This window comes from Danio rerio, chromosome 18 (genome assembly GCF_049306965.1).
Source record: "Danio rerio strain Tuebingen ecotype United States chromosome 18, GRCz12tu, whole genome shotgun sequence".
In the NCBI taxonomy this organism is placed as follows: domain Eukaryota; kingdom Metazoa; phylum Chordata; class Actinopteri; order Cypriniformes; family Danionidae; genus Danio; species Danio rerio.
The window spans coordinates 16,103,578-16,115,432 of record NC_133193.1 but is presented as its reverse complement, the minus strand read 5'-3'; the positions used below and the strand labels follow the sequence as shown (position 1 = coordinate 16,115,432).

At 35.0% G+C, this 11,855-nt stretch overlaps 1 protein-coding gene across 1 annotated transcript in view; it reads right to left on the bottom strand.

Moving 5' to 3' along the window:
- The window catches only part of uri1 (URI1 prefoldin like chaperone), a 68,718-nt gene continuing 56,863 nt past the window's right edge, over positions 1-11,855 (bottom strand). The window contains exon 11 of the transcript XR_012393710.1: positions 1-742. The gene's annotated coding sequence lies outside the window, so the exon portion shown is untranslated. The remainder of the gene's footprint in view (positions 743-11,855) is intronic.

The window sequence follows — 11,855 nt, the reverse complement described above, 5'->3', positions numbered from 1 at the left end:
TCCTGATAACGTCCGAGGCTCAGACACACTCTCCCAGTTCAAAACTAGATTAAGGACCTATCTGTTTAGTAAAGCATACACTCAATGCATCCCCAGCGGGTTCCACACAGGCTTCTGCATCTTGCTTATATACACTATGAACAGCAGCTACGCTAATTATTCTCTTTATTCTCTATTTTCACCTGGGAATACTCATCCCGAGGTCCTCAGATTATGCAGAGTCACTGATTGGATCCAAGACCAGTGACGAGATGATCCCAAGGTTTCCATATCCGGGACCAGGCCGTATCCTGAGCTGCTGCTGCGCTGATGGTCGTGGGGAGTGGAGAACATGAGTCTGATTCCAGCGACGCTCCAGGGACAGACGAGTCTTCGCTGAGGCCATCTTCCAGCTTCCACCGCGGTGACTGAAGCTCTGTACAAGACTTTTGGCCAGCGGAGAAATTAAAATGGTCGTGCCCAACTGAGTCTGGTTCTCTCAAGTTTTTTTTTCCCTCTCCGCTGTCGCCACTGGCTCGCATGGTTCAGGATTGGTAGAGCTACGCATCGATGAATTTGCTCTTCGGTGTTTGAACTCTCAGTAATGATTAAATCACACTGAACTGAGCTAAACTGAACTGAACTGAACTTAAACACTAAAAGCTGAACTACACTGTTCCAGTTACTATGACCATTTATGTGAAGGTGCTTTGACACAATCTACATTGTAAAAGCGCTATACAAATAAAGCTGAATTGAATTTCTGATAGGGAATGTCTGTATTGCAAAATGTTAAATAGCAGCTAAGTTAAAATTTTAGGGGAAAAATTTCATTATTCAAAAAATAGAATTATCATTTTTATTATATTATTGATTAATACATATTGTTAGTTTTGCAAATAGAAATATGATAGAATATTTAGTGCAGGCATAGCTCTAATTTTTATACAACAACTGATTAAACATATTGTTGATATTACAATAACTTTGTAAGTCAGTATGCTTAATTTATATAATTGAGTATTTGTATTTTGGTGCATATATAGTGTCAATCAAAGTGATGTAATACACTAACATAAAAAATATTTATTATGTATTTTATAACCATTTCTTTGTTAATGTGTTTTTAAAGCAGATCTTAAGTGGGATTTTTACTGCCCTGGACATGGCTACAATCTCATTACACGGTCTCACAGTTTGCCCATTGATTATTTTTCTAATTATTATGCCAATATTGTGATCTTACAGACAATTAGGTATATATTTTTTTCGCCATTGCATTTGGGTATATTTTTGGAGACACATATCACAGGCTGTTTAAAAATAAGTGCTGTACTGATGAGAAATAATTCTTTTGTTCTTTTAAAAACAGAGCCATTGACATAAGCTTGCTGACGGATGCTGATGCTTTCAATACCTCAGAGACCAATGATGAATTACTGCAGACACACAGCGCTGAGCATGCAAATATGTCCAGCTACACTCTGATATTGCAGCAGGGGAGGACAATGTGCTTACATCTTTAAAAAAAAAAAAAAAAAAGACACCCTGTTTAACTATCTCCCTCTGCGTTCATTTTACTCATGATGATTAATAATATGTCTCATTAATGTTTAATCTGCCATATTTGCTTTAATTTATTTAGTATTTAGGGGAATACATACTAAAATATAGGTAATTCTTTAGAATAATAGTCTAAATAATGCATTTACTAACATCAACTAAGTATAAATAATATTGTAAAGCATTGAATAATCATAGTTTAACATTAACTAAAGCATTTATACAATCCAAAATTGTGTTTGTTAACATTAGTTAATGCACTGTGAGATAACTTGAATTAACATTCTTTAACTTAAATAACATTAACTAACGTCAACAAAGATGAATTAATACCAAAGTAAATGTATTACTAACTGTATGTTCAAGTTAGTAAATACATTAGCTAACATTAACTATTTGACCATTAATTTAAAGTGTTACCAAAATATATAGTGTATAATCAGTGGTTGGTGTAAATAGTTACAAACTAGTTATTGTGTTTACTTTTCTGCACTGTTAACAAATTCCTGTGGAATCTACAGTAACCTACCAGCAGCAGTCCGCCAGTAACTGTAAATGAATTACAGCAAAAATACGGTATTTACATTTACAGCACCATTTATTTTGCAGTATATGTTCTTGCAATATTGTATATCTGTACTGTAAAATATGCAGTAATTTTCAAAATACAACTTTAAAATACGTTGACGTATTGTCCTATTGTAAAATAAAGTTCATATTACAGTTAAAAAGTGTGTAATTTACAAAAATTAAAAGTTTATTTAATTATTTTAAATTTTAGGTGATGTTATTACAGTTACTTGCCTTAAAGGGCACCTATTTTACCCCTTTTACAAAATGTAAGATAAGCATTTAGTGTCTCCAGAATGTGTCTGTAAAGTTTCAGCTCAAAACACCCATCAGATAATTTATTATAGCCTCCAGGATCTGCCCATTTTGTTGTCTGAATACAGTGTCCAGTGTTAAGTCCAAATGAGCTGCTTCTCCCCGCCCACCATTCCCACGTGCGTGTCTGCTTCTCATCATGCGTTACGTCAGATAAACAGCAGTCAGTGACAGAGACAGACTCGGATGAAGCTGAAATACAGCCGTTTACTTGATGTACAGTATGGTGGTTTATTCAAGCCTTTCTGACATGACGAGCCTCACACAAATGCCGTTTGCAGTACACACACACACATATATATATATGCACATTTACTGACACCATGCAGCCATGGTAATTATAACGGTTAAGAATTACATAGCGATTTTACTGTCTTTGTTGTTTTAAAAGCATTTTAAACTTATTTAAAGTAATCAAATGACTTATTGAGTAACTATTGCTGCACCCCAATTCACATACTTATACTACATATGTACTTTTTTGTGAAGGAAAAAACTTACTTTAATGTTACTTACTGTGTAATATACCTCTGTTGCAATGCACTTTATAGCTATAAAGGAATGCCCTTAATACTAATTATATTTTAATTACTATTTTTTATGCCTATAGGCAGACATTTCCTGTGCAATAGTCTCTTCCCGCTTAATGTTACCCTAAAGTATAAAACACTTAATTTAAGAGACAGATCATCTAACAAAAAGCACTTCCTTTGTTTTTTCATTGCTTTTGCTTTAGGGCCAGAAGCAGAGTTAACAGATTTATGCTTGTCTCTAAAATGATTAATTTAATTTCAAAAGCATTTAGCCAAAGTTTTTGCTCTTTTTTCTTTAACCCTTTTAACATCAGTTCAAAATCGATGCTATAATCATATGCACAATATGATCATTAACATTATAAGCATTAGAATCTCTTTCAAATCTCTTTAAATAACGAGCTGTTACCTTTTCATCACATTTGCTAATAATATATGTATGTTTTAAAGGCATAGTTCACGCAAATATGAAAAACCTGTCATCTTTTACTCATCCCACATTCAAAACCTATATCACTTTCTTCAACAGAACAGAGTGTAAAATTCTTGATGGTTCTGTGGGTCGCACCCATCAAATCTGAAAGTTGATGTACTGGCTACACTTTTGTTTTCAAGTAAAAGTAAAGAAATATGGCCTGAAATATGTACTTAAGTAATAAGTATTCATTATTCAATAACAATAATAATATGTGTATAATAACATCATTCTATGTTATTGTCCAAAACACTGCTCAAAAATTGCCCTGTGTATCATCATCACCTGAACGCAAAACGTAACTATATGGCTGTCATACTCGTTCATATACTCTAAAACATAATATTAATAATGTGGACAAAAGGCTTTAACCCATTTAAATGCCAGATCTGAACAGGAATGTGTGTCTTGTTTACCTGTGATCTTAGTGCCGGCCCATAGGCCCTAGGCGCGATAAAAAAATTGTGCCCACTGGTGTAAAAGCACTGAGAAGAAAGCACAAAAAAATAATACAAACAATCCCATTTTAATATTTATGTGTGTACCTTTTTATTAACTGTAACATATTTAACCTATAATACATACAAATACGTTTGCAAGCCAGAAAACACTCATTTAAAAATAACAAAGTATTTAAGTATGACATATATAAATAAAACATGAATGCATTTATTTTATAAATGAATAACATACAAATATATGCATTTAATTACAAGAGATGCAGGAGACACTTTAGCTTGTTTTTACACACAGATTTATTAATTTAATAAATTTTAATTTAATTAAAATTGAAAATGAGGGGGAAACCTGTTTTTTTCAGCTGAATGAATTAGTGGGATAGATAATTAATGCATTATTAATTATGCTGAATATGCCCTATTTATTCTCACATATTACACAAGTTTTTCGTGATCATGGGCATCGTTGCATTTAATATTGCTTTTCTTTCTCTGCATTTCTATTTTTTATTTATTTTTTTTGGCTCCGCAAAGATGCCATTTGGTTTGGACGCCATTTCATTTTATCTCAAATTCGATTAAGATCAATTTTAAATAGCACTAACACTTGTGTTGTTATATTACTTAAGACTTTAATACACTTTTTCGGCTTTATATTGAACATGAGCAATTTGGTGAGATTCTGTACTGAATGTGGAATCTGTGTAGGCATACTTTACCTCATTCTAGTTCACAGAAATAGCCGATCGCAGGTGGTGTTATGCAAAATACAGTGTGGTGCTGCTGCTAGGTATGTTTATAATTAAAAACGATTTCTAATGCAGCATTTGTATTACCCTGCAAGAAACGTTGGGCCCTAGGCGACTGCCTGTATTCCCTGTTGGATGGGCCGGCACTGTGTGATCTGGTCGACCAAAACGCATCTTATTTCCGATATAGGACATCAGTCATCATTACATCGCTGGCTATCTGTCTTAACCACGTTCGCCAACAAAGTTGTCAGAAAAATAAATAGAGGAGTAAAGTACTGAAACCAGAAAAATCTACTTAAGTACAGTAATGAAGTATTTGTACTTCAGTTCTTCCCATCTCTGGTGATTGGCTGGGCCACTCTACAGCTTGATTTTCTTTCTTTCAAGCTTCCTTGGCTGTGTTTTGGATCATTGTCCTGCTGAAATCCACCCTGGTTTCATCTTCCTCATCATGATAATGTAGGGACTGAAGCAGCTGATTAACTTACAATGACGAAGAGTAGAGGATTGCTGAATAACTACTGAGAGATTTCAGCTGCTGTCTGGGCTTTCACTGCCTTTCTACACCTCCCTTTCTTCATGTGTTCAATGCTTTTTCCCTGTGTTATTTCATTTTATTACACAACATAATTTATAAAATAAATAATATTGTTTTCTTTACATATACTGTATGAATTTTTTCATTGATATCAACATCTGGTGAAAATTTCAAGTCAACAGCACTTTTAGAAATATGTTTTCTAAGAAAAACAATACTTATTTTCTCAATTGTATAACAGAGAACTGAAAATAAAATTAAAGTGGTCTCTTTTCCAGTGTTTATAAGTCAGTGTTTAACAGTGTTTAATAAGTCAACGTTTACAGATCAGATTTATCAAAATATATCTGTTTTAGTGAATGATGATGGAACATTTCCACGTCATATACAGTCATCTATGTATTTCCCTAGAAGTTAAAATGCAGCAGTGGTGAAATGAAGCAGTGGTTTGATAGTGACTTTCAATGGTGCATTTGTTAGAGTTATTCAGATGACAATAGAAGAGAGATCAGAGTTTGTCTTATGCAACTCCTCGAGGGAAGAGAATGTTCTTTAGCCTTGCGGTCAGTGTTTGTATGTGTCTGTGTGGCTTCCAGATGGCAGGGAGGAAAACAGACTGTAGCTGCGGTGGACTGAATCCCTGATGATCTGAGAGCTTTTTGCCGCCAGCGACGCTTGTAGAGGTCTTGGATGGCCAGTAGCCGAGTCCTGCGACGCATTGGGCACTTCTGACTACCCGCTGAAGGGCTTTCCGGACTGAGGATGCGCAGCTGTCAGAGCAGACTGTGATGCAGCAGGTCACAATCCCTCTCAGGAAGTTTTTTAAGAGCTACGTGTAATTTGAGATTGAGTCAATGCAGGTATTGTTAAAATCTATTTTACACTTGGGAAAAATAAACGTTACAATCAGGGCCAACAGGACAAAAATCTCCCCATTAAAACTGCTAAATGTAATCCCAATTAGTTTTTAGGTTTGGCCTGTGGAGCAAATCATTTTCCTGTTTTCTGCTGTCATGTTTTCATTCTCCACAAGCACAAGAATTTATCAAAATACACAGATTTATTCACTAGTATCTGGATGCAGCCTTTATGATGCAAGTTTAGATTGCATCACTCAGCGATGCAATATCAGACACAATGCACTCAATGGAGTGAGTGACGTCACTGTGACGGGTAGGGTTAGGGGTGGGGTTAGGTGAGCACATTAAAAAGCATTGGATGCAGCTCAGATTGCACTGCACCAGGTCTGCATCCAGACCCCTCTCGATTTATTAACAAAGACACTTAATACAGGCACTGGACTATACATGCAGGCGTGACATTAATGATGGACAATACAAGACCAGACAAGAGACTAAACAAACTCTGGTATAAATACAAGGGACTGTATTAAACTAACAAGGGAGAAACACAGATGAAACTCACGAACATTAACAAATGGCAGGAAAATGGAACAAAGGAATCACATGATGCAAACATAAAGCACATAGAGCACAGCACATGGGGAAGTCAAATGATACAAGACACCAGATTGTGACAACTGCAGACCAAATTAATTATTATTATGTAGTTGTAATTATAGTTACATGGTTGAATTTCAGTTTAGCAGCACAGTGGCTCAGTGGTTAGCACCTCACAGCAAGAAGGTCGCTGGTTCAAGTCTCGGCTGGGTCAGTTGGCATCGCTGTGTGGAGTTTGCATGTTCTCCCCGTGTTTTCTTGTGGGTTTCCTCCAGGTGCTCCGATTCCCCACACAGTCCAAGAACATGCGCTATAGGTGAATTAAGTAAACAAAATTAGTCGTAGTGTTTGAGTTTGTGTGAATGCGAAAGTGTATGGGTATTTCCCAGTATTGGGTTGCAGCTGGAAGGGTATCCGCTGCGTAAAACAAATGCAAACAAAGGGACTAAGCCAAAAAGAAAAAGAATGAATGAATGAATTTCAGATTGTTTTATATGTGTATTTTTTATTGTTTTTTTCTTGTCATTTAAAACAACACTGCTGTTAAGTAGTGTAATTTACAGGGTTAAATATTTAAAAATGAATGCATTTTTGGTAGTTACCATCAGTAGTAATTTTGACATTTGTCAGCTCAATTGAAAAAAATTTTTTTAAACGTGATACTTTGAATCTAAATTTATCTTAGAAACACAAATAAAAATGTTTGATATATTATAATTTGTGTATTGTGTTGGGTGAAACTAAGCTGAAGGAAAATTATTGAATGAATGAACATCAATGTGAATGAGATTTTATGCATGCTTATTACAATATACGTGTTATTTGGTATCTTCTGATTAGTTCTGCCATTTTAACTGCAAAAATGGCATCCTTTATGACAATGTGTCATTACCAAGACTTGTAATAAATCTGTCATAAACATGATTGTCATAAGGCATTATAATTATGTCATGAATGTTTTTCCGATCCCGTTTTCAGTGGAACAAACTGTTTTTATTAATAAAATGTCTAATTAAAAGCCTCATTACTCTGACAACAAAATATAAAAAAAAATTAACAGTGTCATTAATATTTAATGACCTTTTAATGACAAATTAAGCTTGTTTTAAAATAAAATTCTCAAAAATTCACATTTATTTATGACAATCATGTTTATGACAGATTTTAGATAAGTTTTGTTGTCTTGGTAATGTCAAGTTGTCATGAAACATATTATTATTAGTTATTAATTATAATTATTAGCAATTTTATTTATCTCATGTTCTCACCATAACAAACAATGTCATCTTTACATTTAAAATGTCATAACTAAGCTGATGACACTTAATAACAGTTGTTGTAATTATGCATAAAAGTTTATTCACGTTCATGACGTGTCATGTCATGATTAAAAAGATTTTACAACAGTCTTATGAACACCCCTTTAAGTAAAACATTATACATTTTTAATATATACAGTTGAAGTCAGAATTATTAGCCCTCCTTTTATTTTATTTTATTTCTTAAAATATTTTTCAAATGATTTTTAAGAGAGCAAGAAAATTTTCATAGTATGTCTGATAATATTACTTTCTACAAGAGAAAATCTTATTTGCTTTATTTTAGCTAGAACAAAAGCAATTAATATTTTTTATAAAAACGTTTAAAAACAAAATTATTAGGCCATTTAAGCTATATTATTTATCGAAAGATCACAGAACAAACCATCATTATACAATAATTTGCCTAATTACCCTAACCTGCCTAGTTAACCTAATTATCCTAGTTAAGCCATTAAATGTCACTGTAAGCTGTATAGAAGTGTCTTGAACAATATCTAGTAAAATATCATTTACTGTTATCATGGCAAAGATAAAATAAATCAGTTATTAGAAATGAGTTATTAAAACTATTATGTTTAGAAATGTGTTGAAAAAAAAATCTTCTCTCCGTTAAACAGAAATTGGGGAAAAAATAAACAGGGGTGCTAATAATTCAGGGGGGCTAATAATTTTGTCTTCAACTGTACAGTATATAAAGAGTTCAGATGCAAAATCCTCTAAATTCCATCTAAAAATGTTTCCTTAAATTAGCAATTTTCTCAGCCTCCCGTGTTTATGTTCAAGTTTTTCCCTTTAAAGGCAATGAAAAGAACTTATTCATCACTATAAAAGTAATATTTCTGAGCCTACATTCAAAAGTAGGAGCATAATGCTAATTGTTGAAGAAAATATCGAATGGCATTAAGACGTTTTTGCATTAAACTTTTCATATATACTTCTAAATATATATTTTTTGTGATTTTGAATGACATGAGGGTGCAGTAAATGATGGAAGAATTTGTATTTTGGGGTTAAGTAATCCTTTAATGAATCATCAAATAAGTTTATTACAGGCCAATGTTTTTATAAGGATTAATATCTTTAATTGTGTTGTATTGTATTTTCACACCCGACACCTAAACATGTAATATATGCACATGTACATCACACATTTATACAGTATATATATAAAAAATGCATCTATGTCCTTGGCTAAGCTTTTTAGTTTTTACTGTAAGAAAATGATGCTTGTGATGAATTTGTTTGTTATCAGAGAATGGATACACATTTTGTCCTCCTCCCTATAGCCACAAATCAGGTTAAATTACTCCATCAGGAAGGCCAGTTAATTGCAAAAATGCATTTACGCCAACAGTGATGGATTTTGGGGGGGTGAAAATATCCTCCAGATCTTAATAAGTGCACCTTTCACCTCAATCAAAACACTCAACCTTGAGCCTTCACTCAATCAGACCCGGTTTGAAAGACACGCACTGCCTTTGGTATGTAAATGTCTTAAATATAATGCCAGACCTGTTTTATACTTACAGGAGGAAGGAGATTCACGTACACTTTCTCTCATTTTCTCTCCCTGCCCGAACTATCAGAGGAAGAGCAGGACAGGCCTACCTGAAGATAGAGTCGATGTGTCTGGGACGTCATGTCTCCTGTCAGACGTGTAAGCTGAGAGACAGCAATGGCATGGCCGGTGAAGCCCCAGTGAGCAGGAGGGGTCATCCTTCAGCTCAAAGACAGGCTGAGAGACAGCCACATGGCACACATCTCCAAATGACAGCCTGTCAGTGGCAGGAGATCCACCATACGGCCCTGTCACCTCTCACCTGACTGAACCCGGCCCACTGTATTCTCACACTGAGGGGAAACTGCGTCACTGTCAAACTAATGCTGGTTAAAGGTGAGAAATTTCCATTTTTTGCCATAAGCCCCATCTGTACATTTATATTTTAAGATCAAGACTTAATTATCTATTCAGAGCGGCCTATGACCGCCGCTCTGCTGTCATCCCGGAGAGGAAGTCGGATTAGTGGAAATGTGAATGTGATGTGCTCGTATTAATGAAACATTTCTCAGTGATAACTACATAAATTAAATGTCTGCGATAGGGGAGAAACTGAAAATATCTCAGACTTTATTTAATATCTGTATATGGCCTTTATGATAATAAACCAAAGTTTACTATATGAATGTTTTATATGCTAAGGTAAAGACAAATTTGTTTGGTTTAGTGTCCTTGGTATTTGTGTTAAAACTGTGATTATACAGTTGATGATACACCAAAGCCATATGCTACAATTTTACTAAAAATATATAAAATAATTCTTCATGAAAACTGTGCGATTGTCTTATTCTGCAATGCAGAAAGTGACATGGTGGCTCAGTAGTTAGCACTGCCGCCTGACAGCAAGGTCGCTGGTTTGAGTTTCGGCTGGGTCACCTGTCCAAAGACATGCAGTATAGGTGAATTGACTAAACTAAATTGTCCGTAGTGTATGTGTGAGAATGAGTGTGTATGGATGCTTCCCAGTACTGGGTTGCAGCTTGAAAGGCATCCGCTGCGTGAAACATATGCTGAATAAGTTGGCGGATCATTCCACTGTTGCGACCCCTGATGAATAAAGGGACTAAGCCGAAAAGAAAATGAATAAATGAATGAATGAATAAATGAATTCAATGTGGAAGTTAACTCTTTTCTACGATTATTTTACAACTTCTGATTCATTTGTCTATGGAAAAAGTCTAGGAATAACAAACAGTTACATGTATTTATACACTATAGCACTGTTTAGCTTACCTTATGCCGAGTTCAGACTGCATGATTTTCATAGTCGTGTCACAGATGTTTTCGCAATGCATGACTATCTGGGCTGGCGTTTCGTCGCTGCTTTGTTTACACTGCAAGATGGATCGGGGACAGGGGCTTTCAGATTGCATGACTTTACTATAGAAAGAATCGCCGATAACTTCGTCCAAACTACGTCTCACAGGCAAAAACACGTAGTATATATTTTGTTATTAACTGCATAATGAGAAAGAAGCCTTTAATGGGGTATAACATGTACATGTTTGCTCACCTGGGTTTAAAGGGAATTAGCCATTTCTCGTCAACATTGATAATAAACTAATTTCTTTCTGTATGAAACGTCAAACAGACACGGTTGCTCCTGAGTCCTGTCAAACCTCCACTAGTTTTTCCTCCATTTCATGGGTCCAAATAAACCGAAAAAGAGGGCTTTTAACTTCTACCCCAGCCTCCCGCTGGCCTGCAGCAGGTATAAACACACACACACACAAATGAAAGCTGCTCTCTCATTGGCTGTAGGCGATGGCTGATGTTATTTTCAGTTAAAACTCAATTCAGACGGCATGATTTGAATCGCCGACAGCTCCAGATATTTAGCATGCCAAATATCTCGCAGGCATCGGCGACTCGTCAGCGATTGTCTCAGATCGCGTCTTTGAAAGTTCATACTGTGTGATTGTCACTCACGTGTATGAGCAGCGATTTGCCTGTGATTTCAGGCATTTGTCGACGATTTCTCGAAACCTGTCGGCGAGCCAAAATCGGGGCTAAAATTACGCAGTCTAAACTAGGCATTATTGACAACCGTTTGTAGTCTTATATCCCATGAACACATGTTGAAGTGGAAATGCAGCTACATTATATTTATCCTCATGTGACAAAACTTTATCCAAAAATGTTATTATTTTAAAAATGAATGTAAAACCCCAATTAAATTAAATTGAACCTTAAATTTTACTGTGGAATGTTAATATTTGGGTGTAGAGTTTTTGTCAAATATAGCCTACTTTTTTAAATAGCATTTTATAGCATATCTATTACATAGCTATTTTAATCTGATGTTTAATATTTATTTTAACCAAAAATGTTT